General features: G+C 35.9%; 1 protein-coding gene across 1 annotated transcript in view; it reads right to left on the reverse strand.

Annotated features, from left to right (window-relative positions):
* The window catches only part of SDK1 (sidekick cell adhesion molecule 1), a 432311-nt gene that overhangs the window by 237655 nt on the left and 180247 nt on the right, over positions 1-14409 (reverse strand). The window lies entirely within an intron of this gene.

The following is a 14409-nucleotide window of genomic DNA, read 5'->3' on the forward strand; positions in this document are numbered from 1 at the left end:
ATTTAAAGGCTTGCAGATAATTGTGGAATAATTTAAGTAATATTTGGTAATGTGTGTACTGTTCATAAAATATGTATTGCCTGGTGCAGTGTGTACCATTTATAAAAGTTTAACAGATCTAATCGTTACCTTAAGAAGCACATGAATTTTATTACATATTTATGCACTGATAAGCACTATTTACTATCCTTTTATACATATTTGTAAATGAAAAAGAAAAAAGGTTGAAAAGGGGATTTTTTTATATCATACCTTTGACAAAATAATGTCATCATTATCCTTCCTAAAATACTTAACTCTAGAATATTGCACTTACAATTACATTTCTTTGTTGTTTGTTTCCGTAAAACATTTCCTTATACCTCACATAATGGCATAAACATTATTTTAGAACTCTAAAAAATATGCTATTTTGAGAATGCAATGCTCTAAAAATATCTTTGTTATCAGGGTTTTCCAGGAAGTAGATATATAAGGGGAGAACTAATTCTTACATTATGCAGCACACTGATATGAAAGTCATTTGATTGAAAACATAGAAAAACTATTTTTTCACCAAGCCGTACATTTAATTTCTCTCCTTCCTCTGCTTTTGAAACTAAGAGTTTCAACTTGTTGCTTCATTTCAGACTCTTTTATTTGTCCAAGTCTAATGAGAAAGAAATCTATAGTCACCTAAAATATCCCATTTGTCACTATGCRGCATACAGCCACTCAGAACTTCAAAGCATCGGGACAGACCAAATTGGGATCCTTCTTTTTCAAAAGCACTGGCTCCATGAGATAAGCAAATCTTCATTAGCTGCTTGCTTTATGGAGACAATGAATCAATTAAGCAATTCTGAATCCAGGCAATAAAGGGCAATAATACAAACGTATACACTGGATAACTAGCAGTTGTAAAACTTGGAAAACTTCCCATGGTTTAGCTATTGCTGATATTAGAATTGGTTGTACGATTTTTTTTGTTTACTACAGACTTTTGTACTATTACTTTTATTGAATAGCAATAGTGGATATCCATAATCCAGACTGCTTGCTTTGTCCTTCTAGAGGCTCTCAAAAATAAGGCCTTGGATGTGTGGGGTTTTTTTTTTTTAATCAAATATTTCACAGATGAGAAAAATTCAAATGATACACGGTAAACATTCGCATTCCGTAGCAAGCATCTCCTGTGATAAGACTGTTCTTCGTTCTCATAAGTGGAAGCACTCCAAATCACTTTCTGATGTTTGAAATTGAGCTGCTGAAAAGATAGTACTCAAAGATTCCTAGTGTGGGAAATAAATTTAAATAGTTCATTTTCTGTAAAGGCTTGAATAAATAGCTTTCTTATGCATTTATTTTTTTAAATTACTTAGCTTAATATAGTCAATGCCACTGCTCTGTTGTTCCCTTTTAAAAAGTATTTTTAGCACCAACATACAAACAAAGCATTATGACTATAAAACCCACAGATGGGTTTAACTTGGAATTAGGAAAATGCAATGTTAACAATGGCAGAAAGGAGGATATTATTTTTCAGTCACACACACAAAACACACAGAGGAAAACCAAACTGCCTTAGCAAAATTTAAATTGAGATATGATACCGCAGTTCCCAGTAGCATTTATAATATATATTAGCTTTAAAAAATACAACAGTACAGTGGAATCATTAGAAATCTCAGAGTAAATTATCTATGTACAAAGTTGACTATGTGCAATACTGCAGAAGTAATTCTACTTGATGAGAGTGAAGCCCTTACACCTTGGCAAACTTTTTTCTCCGAACTATTGCTCCTCATTAAAGATACTCATTTCAGTTAGAAAAGCCAAAGACAAGGAATTCTTGCATACCTCCTGAAATCATTGTATCACCTAACGCAAAAAGAGGCCGTCACTGAGAATTTCCATGGGAAAGGAGTTAACCTGCGTGCTATAAAGTTCTACAGGGAAAGCTCACTTAAGTGTGATATAAAAAGTCCTTCTAGAACAATAATACAGAGAAAGTCTGTTTTCCTAACATGGAAGAATAATTATTTTGTTTCTAAACTCTGAATCTGAGTTTAGCGCCTAACAAAGTAATACTTTTTGCTCAAAAAGAGAGCGAGCAAGCATATGATTCAATGTTTTGGGCTTTTTTGCCTTCTTCTATTATTCATACAAGCTGACAGCAATATGTGTATGTAGGCAGTCTATATATGATTGTATGAATTAATCTAATCCCTAGACAAAGACATAAATACAAATGGCAAATTGCAGTATTTTTCTTGTCAAGTAAGGAACATAGCAATCATTTCTTCTATGATTAAAGCCAAATTTTGGTTCTCCTAAATGAAATTGCCCCAGCTTCACTTGACCACTGGATACACAAGTGAAATTCAAAAGATTCAAACAACTGCATAAGTAGGTCTGCAGTGTGATGTGCCTGTCAGTAGACTTTTTCTATTCTCGGCAAAAGTATCAGTTTTCTCAGGAAAAGGCCTAATCCCTTTATTACACCTTCTTTCTTTACTTTTTTTCTTCTTTGCTTTCTCTTCAAAGACCTTTTAACTTTTTCAGAAGAAGTCTTGAGGAATGTTTTAACAGTTGAGCTGATTGCTGCAAATATTGTAGATGAGAGGAGTACAGAAAGATCACGTTCTACACGGCTCAAAACAGGCCTGCAGCAAGATGTGAGAGTCAGCAGGTTTTGTTATTAGCCTCCAGAAATATCCAAACAACACAAAAATCTCTGCCCTGTACTTTCTTTTCAAAAACTAATATTGCAAACATACCGAATGTCATATAGAACTTAGCATTTGATAGCACAAATGTAAGTTGTAGCTACATGTGAAAACTGGAGAAATAATTAATGAGGATTTAAATAGAACTTTAAAATGCGAATACTACAGGTTGGAAATTCTGTGGAAGTTGACCTGCAAAAGAAAAGTCCTATACCTCTAASAGAAGAGCCAAGAGACCACCCCCATCTACACGGTGCCACTGCGATACAGAGTTATTAAAGGTGCTGAGAAGATTCCAATTGCAAGACTGGAAGCAGAGATATCGGGAGAGATTTCTGCAAAGAGGCTCAAGTAACCGCTTTGGCTTACAAATATTGATCTGAGCATGCAGATGAAAAGCAAACACATAGTTGGTCTTAGAGACAAGCCAGAATGTAACAAAATCAAGCTATCTGCCTTTTCCCCTTTAATCCAAGTACGGAGCTGCGTGGATTCCACCTTTTCACCAATAACTGGAAGTAAATTCTCTCTTCAGTTTAAATGCAGGATTAGGCTCATTCCTGAATCAACTCACCTTGCCTCTGTAAAACCTCAAATGGCTAAGAATTTAGAAGAGATGCAGAATTCAACAGAAAACATCCTGTATCGCACTGTCTTCGGTTGCTAGGCATTTTAGCTTTTGCTTTGAAAGGATGCAGGTCATGAACTGCAATAAGCCAAACTTTCCACGTTCTTCTAACATTTTATTTTTCCTTTACTGTTGTTTCGAAACTAATTGTACCTCCACAATCCTGCCAGCCAAAAAGCCTGTCTGTCCTCTGTAAATGTATGAAAAGCAGAATTCCTGATCAACTCTAAAAGATAATTGGTCACACAGCATCCCAGGGATATAGCTAAATATACTGTAGAGGAGGGCAAGATGGGGAAACTGGGAATGGGAGGCATCACTTCACCTATGTCTCCTGTTCCATATTTTGGTTTCTCTCAGATACGTATTTATGCCTTAGAAACATGGAAGCGTAAGGAAGTTCCTGGTGCAGTGTTACTGCAGACAAGGTATGTCCAAATACACAATGTCCATACAGAGCCTCCCTCAGTAGACATTGAAGCTGCTTTGAAATTGCATCAAGTCCTGTGCTATTCCATTAACCTGAGGCGCAGCAAAGGACCTTCCCTAAATTTCAACCAGGGTTCCCACATCACCTTTTGGCTTCCTAGCCCATTTCAAAGGAGAACTCCCTTCCAGCTGCTATCCTACTTACCAAATCCGTTCACGCGACAACGTCAAAACGGATGCAGCGCACACACAGCAGACAGCAGGCAGTGGATATCAGGTATGTAAATTAAGTCTTCGAAGAACAGGATGTAAGAAGAGAACGTGACAATGTTACAGACAATAAGTAGCGAAAAAGACACGGCAAAGGAGACTCTGAGTAAACATAATTTTATCCAAAGCTGTCTGTAAATTACCATTCTTTAAAAGTATAATTTGACAAGAATTCCGGAAATGTCAGCTAATTAGAGACAGATCCTGATGGATTTTTCTTCTTAGCTACAGACCCACATCCAATAACCCCAGAATAGTTAGACGCAAGAGGGCAGCTGTAGCCTTCTGGAGCTGCCATTTATGTCTAGATCCTGGGAACATCAGGTATGATGATCTAATGACCTCTGCTTTCCCTTAAGATCACCTCTTATTATTTCACGTAACAATTTTTAATATCATTCAACAGTAACTTACATGGCCAAATATAATTAAAATTCAGTTTTACAAACTAAAATAGCATCCAGAGATCTACTTTCTTTAAAATAAAAAGACGACATTTAAATAAGCAATCCAGTAGGAGTGGAGGGCTGGGACATTTTTGAGGAAGAGGTAAGTGATGAGAAGGGTGGATTTACTAGCTTTAAAGATCCTTTAGAGAAAATGATGCCAGTATGCTTTGTCCTGCTCTGATGGCCTCTTCCAAAACATGCATGAATTTTAATGATTACTTTTTAAAATATTCCCCACCACCACCCTACATGCTGAGAGTATCAGAAGCCCCTGTAGTCACTAAATAATTTCCAAATCCAAGTAGTAAAATGCAGGCAGAAAAATATCCATAATCTGTTTGGGTTAAAAATTAAAAAAAAAAAGTCAGAGAGATATAGAGAGAGTGGAAAACACCTAAAGGGGGGAAAACCCAGATGTTTATGGGAAAATAGTTTCTTGTCTACATAGCAGAGGAACGTGAGAGGGCTTTTGAAATTAGTTATGTCTATTTAAAAACTCTTTTTGCATTGAATCTGCTGAAACAGCTCTCACTGATGAGTTGTCATCAAAATGCGGTATTTTGATGATGTGTGATAAAAAGTCATCACCCTTTTTGATAGCATAGTAGGGAAACTATCTTAAGCAACACTGGAAAACAGCTCACTTTGAAAAATATTACAGTAAGGAAGTTTTATATGGAGAATTTTTGCAAGTGCTTTTATTTATCTTTACACATTATCGCCCACAAATGTTACACTGTTTGCTGTTTGGCACAGACTAACAACTGTTACTGAGTTCACAGACATCGAAGACTTGGGGAACGCCATTACATGGTTTCTCTCTTGCACATAATGGTGTTTTACAATAATGGAGAAGCACCACTAACAAGTGGCTATTGTTTGACTCTGAAAAATACCAGAACAATGTCTTCAGAAATTTCCATTATTATATACTATTCTTTAAGAACATAAATAAGAAATACGGCTTCTGGAGGTCAGCTTGAATTAAAAATTTTCAATACACTGCACTAATACCATCAAAATCACCAACTACACACCACTTTCGATAACTACAAAAGCAACTGATGCTATCCCTACCTTCTTCCCCTTCAGGATCATTTGTAATCCTGGAAACCATAACACAGAAGACAGATTTGACTACAGCACTCACCCACACAAGAACAGGATTTATTACATGTTCTTTCTAAACCACTGCAGTTGCAACGTAATTGACTTCTGCAGTCCAAGACAGACAACTTGGCAGTCTTAACACCTGCACTCTTTCTGTTCAAAATCTATTGGCCAATAGACGTCAAACTGCATCGCAAGACAGATAGCATGTTTATTTCATAAAAAAATCAATATACAGGATAAAAGCTCTTTGGGCAGAAGGACAGAAAGGAAAGGGAGGGGAGAGAGACCTTTAATACTTTGCTGTCATCTTTGTTAATTTAATATTAATCTGAGGTATTCTATTAAGTCTCATGTATTAAAAGCACCTCTTACAACGGGATCCTAAATTCTTCTCAGTGTCGAGGATGCCAAGCCTACCAAATAAACAGATGCCTTTGTCTAAGACCATTTTGCTACTTTGCATTCATGCCTGCTAATGTCTCATGTGAATTGTTTTTTAGTGGTAAAATCTTGTCTATAATGTGCAAGCATTGCAGCACTTTGAAGTAATGAAACCCAATGGACCCTTCAACCTTATTCCGTTTATGTTATATAATGATAAACTCATTATTTTTACATAAAACGCTATTCTAGTCTACAAAAGGATGCTATAAGATATAGGAAGCATGTCTGTAAACCTCGAAAACCAAACATATATCTGTCAGTTACACTCTGATGACATTTGCTCAATTTGGAAGGGGAAAATGTATTTATTTTATAATTGTGAACACCAAAGAACCTGAAAATTAAGCTGAGCTCTTTCTCTACCTCTTTTTAATCCTCACTAGTAATAAACATCCTGCTTGCATACACCTATGGAGTCCCGCCGCCTGCACAGTATGCCCTAATGAACTCTACCACAACCACTGAGCAAAATAGGAAGGATATCACAGGCCTAACAAACTGTAACATTCTGCACATCTGGAAGAAAAATGATTTTTTAAATTTAAACGTGCTTAACCTGTACCACGTCTATTGTGGATTTGCAGAGAAGAATGGTAGCACCTCCTATTTTGCCTCTCCTAATAATTCTTAAAATTACAGTCCTGAGTAGAGAGCTCATATTTTAAGAGCACTGGTTACTGTCCTCCTTTCTACTGGTAGCAATAACCAACTTTAAAGGCCATCACAATGTATGCGTTCAAATTATTTTTCCCCACGTGTGTTAATTTACATTTACATTTTAAAACATGCCGCTCACAGGCATTTTGTGTATTATTTTAGCTAAATTAGTGAACAAAGACTCTAAAGACTGTGTTCAAACCCTTTTATCTCTCCTCATTATAGTCACCGTTAGAAGAAAGACCTTGGTATCACTGGGATTTCTCATCAATTGCATAATCTTACCAGAAGAACGAGTCCATAYTTGTTGCTCTCTGAAGATGGCTTCCTTCTATAATCACAGCCACTAATATGACTGACTTGATATGTACGGCAGCCATCATTATCGTAGTTAAGCATCAGGACAGGAAGAGTCTCAGGATGCTTTAGCTTTGTAGCGCATAACAAAACAGATCAAGAACAGAACCTGCATGCATATCAATGTAGCCACTACTGTACTGCATCAGTGGGACAAGACACAGCAGCTCGAGGAAGTCTATTTTCAAGGCAGCCGGACTGCCGCATGGGAAATCTTTATTCATTTATGTCAAGAAAAAACTTTTATTTTAAACCTTCAGGAAAGTGACAGCTACTTATGATGAAGCAGAGGTTTGTCTAGGAGTAGATTATATACGCAGGATAATAACACAAAAATATGGAACTTAAATTACATGTTCGGCGCTACTGTGATCAACACTGACTGTATTTTTTCTTTCACACTAAATTTTGAGAGAAAAGACTATATCTTGCTGTGAGTATATACTGTGCTTAGTACCTTGTACCAACATCATATGATCCAGCCACGTAACTGTTCCAGTTAAAGCTGCTATCAAAGTACATAGATAATAAGTAAGCATCAATGAAGAAATAAAGAAAAAAACATAGTTAGCCAACACATTATTTCTCTATTTTACTATTATTTCTGCTGTTAAAGCTTTTCTCTCTCAAGGATTTTAAAGCAGTTTATTTTTACGCTGTGTTATTTGCTCTGTAGAGTAATGCTTCTGAGTCGTGCCGCCACACTTCAGTTAATATAGACTAATCCTGTTATACAATACTCGTCCCTATTCTCCAGAGTTTCAAAGTAACAGCTTTTCTGTTCAGACTCCAAAAGATATTGTTTCCTCTGCTACCCTTCACAGCTCCAGCTGCTTTGACAATGATGGTATTTACAACTGGGAAAAAATGGTTAATAAAATTACAAGCATCTGCTAAAGAGGGATTCAGACAGTAATGTATTGTCGTCTTGGTCTCAGTCCGACATGGAAGAGTCATCCTTCTTTCTGAAACCAATGTCCTGAGGGACGTGAAACTACACAATTCTGCCTGGCTTTCACGTTCACTCTTTATATTGTGGATACAGTTCTTTAAGAAAGCATGTGAATCAAGCGCAGGAAAGGACGTATATGATCAGAAAGAACTGTCTCATCTCTCACAATTTAATTAATCAAATTTCCATTTTTACATGATGTCCCCAGGTCCTTTCAATAATGGCTGAGCATTTGAAGGTAAAAGCTGCAGGTTTTCCAAATGCCTCACTGTGCTGCAATGTAAGAGCAGTGTTCTGCTGCCAGCATCATGCAGAACTGTTTTCTGGAGATTACAGTGTGAAGCAATTTGCATTAAAGAATGTATGTGTGGGACATAAAGCAAAATTAGTCTTTAATGCCTTTAATCCCAGACAAATATAATTCATGCAGTAATAAGGATATAAGATGTATTCACATACACCACTCTGCCTGTTAAACACTCCAAGCCTTTTAAATGAATAGCTCTAGCAAAGGGCCCAAGATCTGGAACAAATATTAAGCTATGAGGACACAAGATAAAACATCTCCTGTCTCAGCAGGTAGGAGAGACCTCAGAACTAGGAAAACATATCCTCAGTCTTTCCCGTGTAGCTTCAGACAACTGCATACAGCTAAATCTGGACTTTAGGGTTTGAGAAGAAAATGAAAAATCAGTGACAATAGAATGAGACCTTTGGCTGGATCTTTATTTTTCAGTCACTGGATGAGAAGACTGAACCATGTTGGTACACACAATTGCAATACATGTGTGTATATACATATATATGTATAATATCCATATATAAAAATATGTTGCAACATACAACTATTTTATACATTTGTTTTACACATATACTGACTTATTTTATATAAAATATCTTGCATATACATATATACATATGCAAAGTTTGGTACATGTAATTAGATATCTAACTCAACATCTAACAGTAAATGACCTTTTGCTTCGCTGAAGACCGCATTTCTAGTCATTAACATGGATCCAGATATTTCTTTCTCTTCTTTAATATTTACAAAAGGGGATAATAAAGCTGTAACATTTCTCATATAGTGCGCCATAATGGCTTTAGTGCACCTGTATACCATTTCTGTTCCTGAGTTCAAATAAAAAATGGAATACACGTTTGCAGTCATAAATGTCATTTGTGATCCAGTGTCTTGTTCCCTAACTAGTCTCATTGTCACATAAACAACTGCGTAGATCAAATATATATTCCAGCCATTTTTAAGGTCACTTTCTATTTTGATTGTTTTCAGTAAACAGCTTAGCACTCAGGAAGATTTCTAAACGACCCCAGACCGTATCTCTGGAGAACGCTTGCTTTAGTGTACATGTTTCGAATCTTAAGAAAGACTAAGCTAAATTGACTTGCCTTCCAAAACTGTGGTACCTACCTTCCAAAGTAGCACTTCTGTGAGCTTGTTTTAGCCTGTAATCTACATACTTCCAGTAATCTTATCACTGTCAATCAAAACAAAAATAGTATCTGGGGCAAAACATGTCTCTTTAGACATCCTGAGTTGTATCAACTCTCTAGAGAAGAAGGGTTCTACATATGAATAATAATAACATATATACAGAGATTTATGCCTTGTGCAAATAAAGCAAACAGCTATCAAAAGAGAAGGCAGAATCAATAGTCAACTAAACTAGGAGGGTCAAACCAACATTTTCAGGAATGATAAAAAAAAAAGTGACTGATTTAAAATTTACTTACTCTTGAATAATCACTTCTGAATAAATTTATACCATCACCAAAAGTAGCATAATGTATTTAGAACTGGTTGGAAAGGTAAAAGACATGAACAGGGTATTAACTGACAGCTTGTACTACTGAAGACCATGATGTATGCAGGAAAAGGCTTTAACAGTAAGAAAAAAGGCGTCTTTAAGGTTGAAATGAATACTTGAAGATAAGACAATAAGTACATCCTCAAGAGTTCCTGTGTACATATTGAGGCATATTTTGTCAGCAAAGCATATTAAATAAATACTTTTTTCCCCCCTTTATACACAGCACACTTTTGCAGAAGGGGCTGCAGGAGCAACTGACCACTATTAAATCACTCATCTCTAGTATACAGGTTTCAAACTGGATCAAAACATTAAAACGAACAATCGAGTTGAATAAACACACTTAGAAACAAGAGTGGCAATTTCCTTGCAATAAAGATTACTTTGATGTGAAGTATGGAAGAAATCTAGCATACTGTATCAAATGGGACAAAGATTTACAAGAATAGGAGAATACAGAAGTGATTGAATTTGTAAGGTCATTGTGTTAGTGTTCCAGCTCTGAGAGAGTAAAGCAGCAAAAAAAAATCCAGAGGATAGTCTTCTATTTCAATCGGGCAATCAAAATACATTAACTGAGTCAAAAAGCAAGAATGATCAGTTGTTGGAAATCGGCTCTTCTATGCATACACTATAGCTGTTGGATAGCAAAAGTGAAAGCACAGTATGTTTCCTCAGTTTTCACTTTGGAATTGAAGCCACAATCGTTTTACAAGTAAAGCTCTAACAGATTTAAACTTTAGCTTCCATCTCCTGAGAACTCAGAGTTCAGAAGATCTTCTTGAGAGTTCATAAGAGCAATGATGGCAGGTCCTCTTCCCAACCCCAACACTGGGTCTCTCGGAGTGCAACACACCAAAGAGAAGATGCTTTTCTTTCTGGTCTGCATTTGCTTTGTGAGCATTTAAATAGTAAAAAATAAATTCTCTGTAAAACGCCGTTCTGTTCTCTGTACTGCTCAAGTTTCTTTGAGCTCTTATGCAAAAAATTTTAAATCCTAAGAAAATTAGACATTAAACTTGGTCAGAAGAACAAAAAGAGATACATTTGCATTTTTCCTCTGCAATGGTTTACAAAATAGCCAACAGGAACCAACACCTGAAGACCAGACAACTTTCAAAATTTGATGACTGGATTTAAAGATCTGATAGTTTTTTTATGGGGTATTTTTGTTCAAAGATGAAATAGAAGAAAGTAGAGTTAACAAACTCCTGGGTCAGACATTTCTAGTCCTTTCTCACTGTGAACTAGATGAGCCAACAGGAAGGCAGTTTGCAGAAAGAACTGATTCTGAAAAAGCTTTCATCAGCTGCACTGGGAAAAGTTGTTTGAATTTCAGAAGAAAATTTTTCTCGATCCCTGCAGCACCAGCACACTCTCTAATCTCAAATCTTTAAAATAAAACACCCAAGGAATGTGAGGACACGCAGTTTGCAGGTAATGATATTTGGACTGTATGTCTAAGATTGATCAGATTACTGAAGCATGAATTCACAGAGCATTCAAACTGAGATGGGTGAAAAATTAGTTTGCATATTTTACATTACCAATGTATATGAAATACTGAGGAGGCAAATCTGATCTTATTACACAGTGTCAGTATTTTCTGTATATGAAAAGTCCTAGCTAGCTTGCTCACACAATGCAAGACGCCAGTTGTCAAGTACAGAAAGTTAGCTCTGTCACTGAAAAATGTGGCAATTTGCCAGCGATGTCAATCTCTGAACATACACCACTGTTAGCATCTTTTACCTGCCTAAGAGGTGCCAAACACCCACAAGTCCTCTTGAAGTCATGTCACTGAACTACGTATGCAGACCGTTTCAGAGCCATGGCTTTAGTCTATTAATCGTCAACTAATGTGTTTATTCTTTGGCCTACAGAAAATGAGTAATGAAAGAATTTGTTCAAGATTTTCTCCTTTGGATTTCACACTTGATTATGATGATTTTGTAAGTAAATAGTGAAAAATACTGTTGTGTGAGAAAATTTTATAAAAAGACAAAAATGTGCTTATCCCAGTCCTAAAGAGCTATTCAAGTTTTATACTACTACAAATGGAGTTACTTCATAAGCTTGAGAACCCATTCCTGAGTGTCAAACCTAAGAACTAAAAACTATTCTAACAAACCCATTTTCAGCAAGCAAACAAACAATGGGAGAAGTACTGAAACTCAGCAGCTCTCCTCCCTCTACTTTAAAATACTTTAATAATTCTAATAAAGATCCCCATTAATGTATTACACCACCTTAAATATTACCAAAGCACATAAAACACTGCATTCATCTGAAGGAATAGAAATGAAATTCATTCATCTGCCACTTGACCATCAATACTCTCAGGAGACTGATCCAGTTCCAACTCAGTGAAAACAGTGGATTCCTCTAACAAATCAATTTTCCTTTTCTTTTAAAAACAAAGCAAGTCACGTATGGAAAAAATAGTCAAGAATCTTAATTTGGTATTTCTTTTCGTTATATCCCAGAAACAGTCATTACTACACTTGCGTTAAATAAGAAACATGTTTTATAGTGTGAAGTGATGGCCAACACTGTAATGGACACCAGATAGGGGTATTTTTGCTGAGATTCCTAAAAGGCGTTACTTAATATTGCCTTTCTTTCTGCTGGCATCTCAGTCACTCGAGAATAGGTTTACACAGTGTATCTAAAACAAGTTAATCTAAGAAAAAATCCAGATTCAGTAACTCTGATTTCTTTTTCAACAGGACACTGACAAAGAAGGTCACTATCATTAATTAGTTGGGAGAACCTAGTATATTTTTCCTGATAAATGTCCCTATGCAAGTTTTTGATGAATATTCTGCAAGGATAGAGGTAATTTTCATTCCTGCCTAGCAGCAGTACTATAAAATACAATTTCTTTAGACTTGACAAGTAAGTTATAGGTTTTTATATGAAACTGAGGGAACCTGTTCTCCTTTCAATTTTTTTCTGAAAGTGCATGGACAAGTGAAATGCTAAATTTTAACCATAGGTAGGATGTTCATGAAATACAGTTATTTATCATCTATTGAGAGCAAGAAATAATGAAAACATCATAAATGTCTTTCCTAATACAAAAAGGCAAAAATAAACCTCTGGTGTGGCAAATTGATTTTTAAAAATTCCTTTAAATGCTGACAGAGCAACATGAAAGAATTATTGCAAGAAAATCAATATTTTTGCCAATTTTGAGAAAACAGCATTATTATGCAACCTCATCTCTAATCCTCCAGAACCAATAATTATCATAACCTTCTATTCTGTTTTGATGAAACAGAGGTACTCGTGCATATGTGTAGTTACTGGATCATTTTCTTCCAAACACATTTCAGTTCCTAATGTATCAGTGTCAAAACATTTTATTGTTCACCTTCCTGAGTCTTCTGGGCTACCAGTGTCTAATTTTTGATCACTCTAATTTCTGGTTGTCCAGGAAATACATTTTCATCATTGTTTGGTGAAAGATAACATTAGTTTTGGATGTACAGAGAACAGGGGAAAACAGAAAATATACTGAAGTTGAAAAGAATAGTCAAAGCATAGGCAACAGGTTAAAATGGAATAATTGTCTCGGTAAGCAGGGGAAGTAATGAAGCCTTGTCTCTTCTCAATTTGTACCTTCAGGCTGACCTCCCATGTGGATTCTCTAATGTCTAAAAAGGGCTGTAGCTTTTCCCTCACTAGATGCACTATGTCTCTCGCTTCCACTCAACTTAACTTTTTAGAATTCAAGACATCTTCCCCTCTGTCAACATCGTTAAGTCAGTCAAGAGCTTCCAAGGGGATTCTGGAGGCCAACAGCAGACAACATCAGAGAGCAAGTCGAACAAGACGACTTTGGAAGTAGGTTAGACCAAAAGGAGATGACAGAGAACAAGATGGAAGAAGAAAGCTGGAGTTTTATTATTTTTGTATTAATTCTTTTCAATGTTTTTTGACTGTTAATTCCAATTTAGCATTCATCTTTTTCATTGCAAATATAAATCATTTTACTTATTTTTCAAATTACAAGTTTTGCAGATAAAGCAGTTTTTCCTCATTTACCTTTTCTGAGTCAGAAACATATGAAAGAGAGGTGAGGTGGAAAGAGATGACAGTCCATATTTCCTTTTTTACTTTTCTGTTTAATATATGTTTCCATCCTACATTTATTTTGCAAGTCACTACGCTACCTATTACTAATTTTTTCATTTCAGCTGATCTTTTTTCCTTCTTCAGTTTAAATTTACTATTATTTTATTTTTAACAAGTGATTAGATAGACAACAACTTCGGAATGCAATATGGTACTTTTCACTACTAGTTTATTTCCTATATGTCCATAATTGCTAGCTTGAATTAAAAAAACTTTTTCAGCATTATCTACTGCAGATACCCCATGTTATGAACTCATTTATTATAGTTAACCAAATTGTTAACACATGCAAATGATTTTTAACTTGGGGCCTTGATTAGGCTTCGATGAGTGACTGGAAGTGAGACGCTCTCCAAGCCACTGAGCCATCAAATTCCTTTGTGAGCCATCCACTTTCCCTAACTAAATTCCATGAATATCATACTGCTGC

This window comes from Apteryx rowi, unplaced genomic scaffold, assembly GCF_003343035.1.
Source record: "Apteryx rowi isolate R43461 unplaced genomic scaffold, aptRow1 scaffold_6, whole genome shotgun sequence".
NCBI lineage: Eukaryota > Metazoa > Chordata > Aves > Apterygiformes > Apterygidae > Apteryx > Apteryx rowi.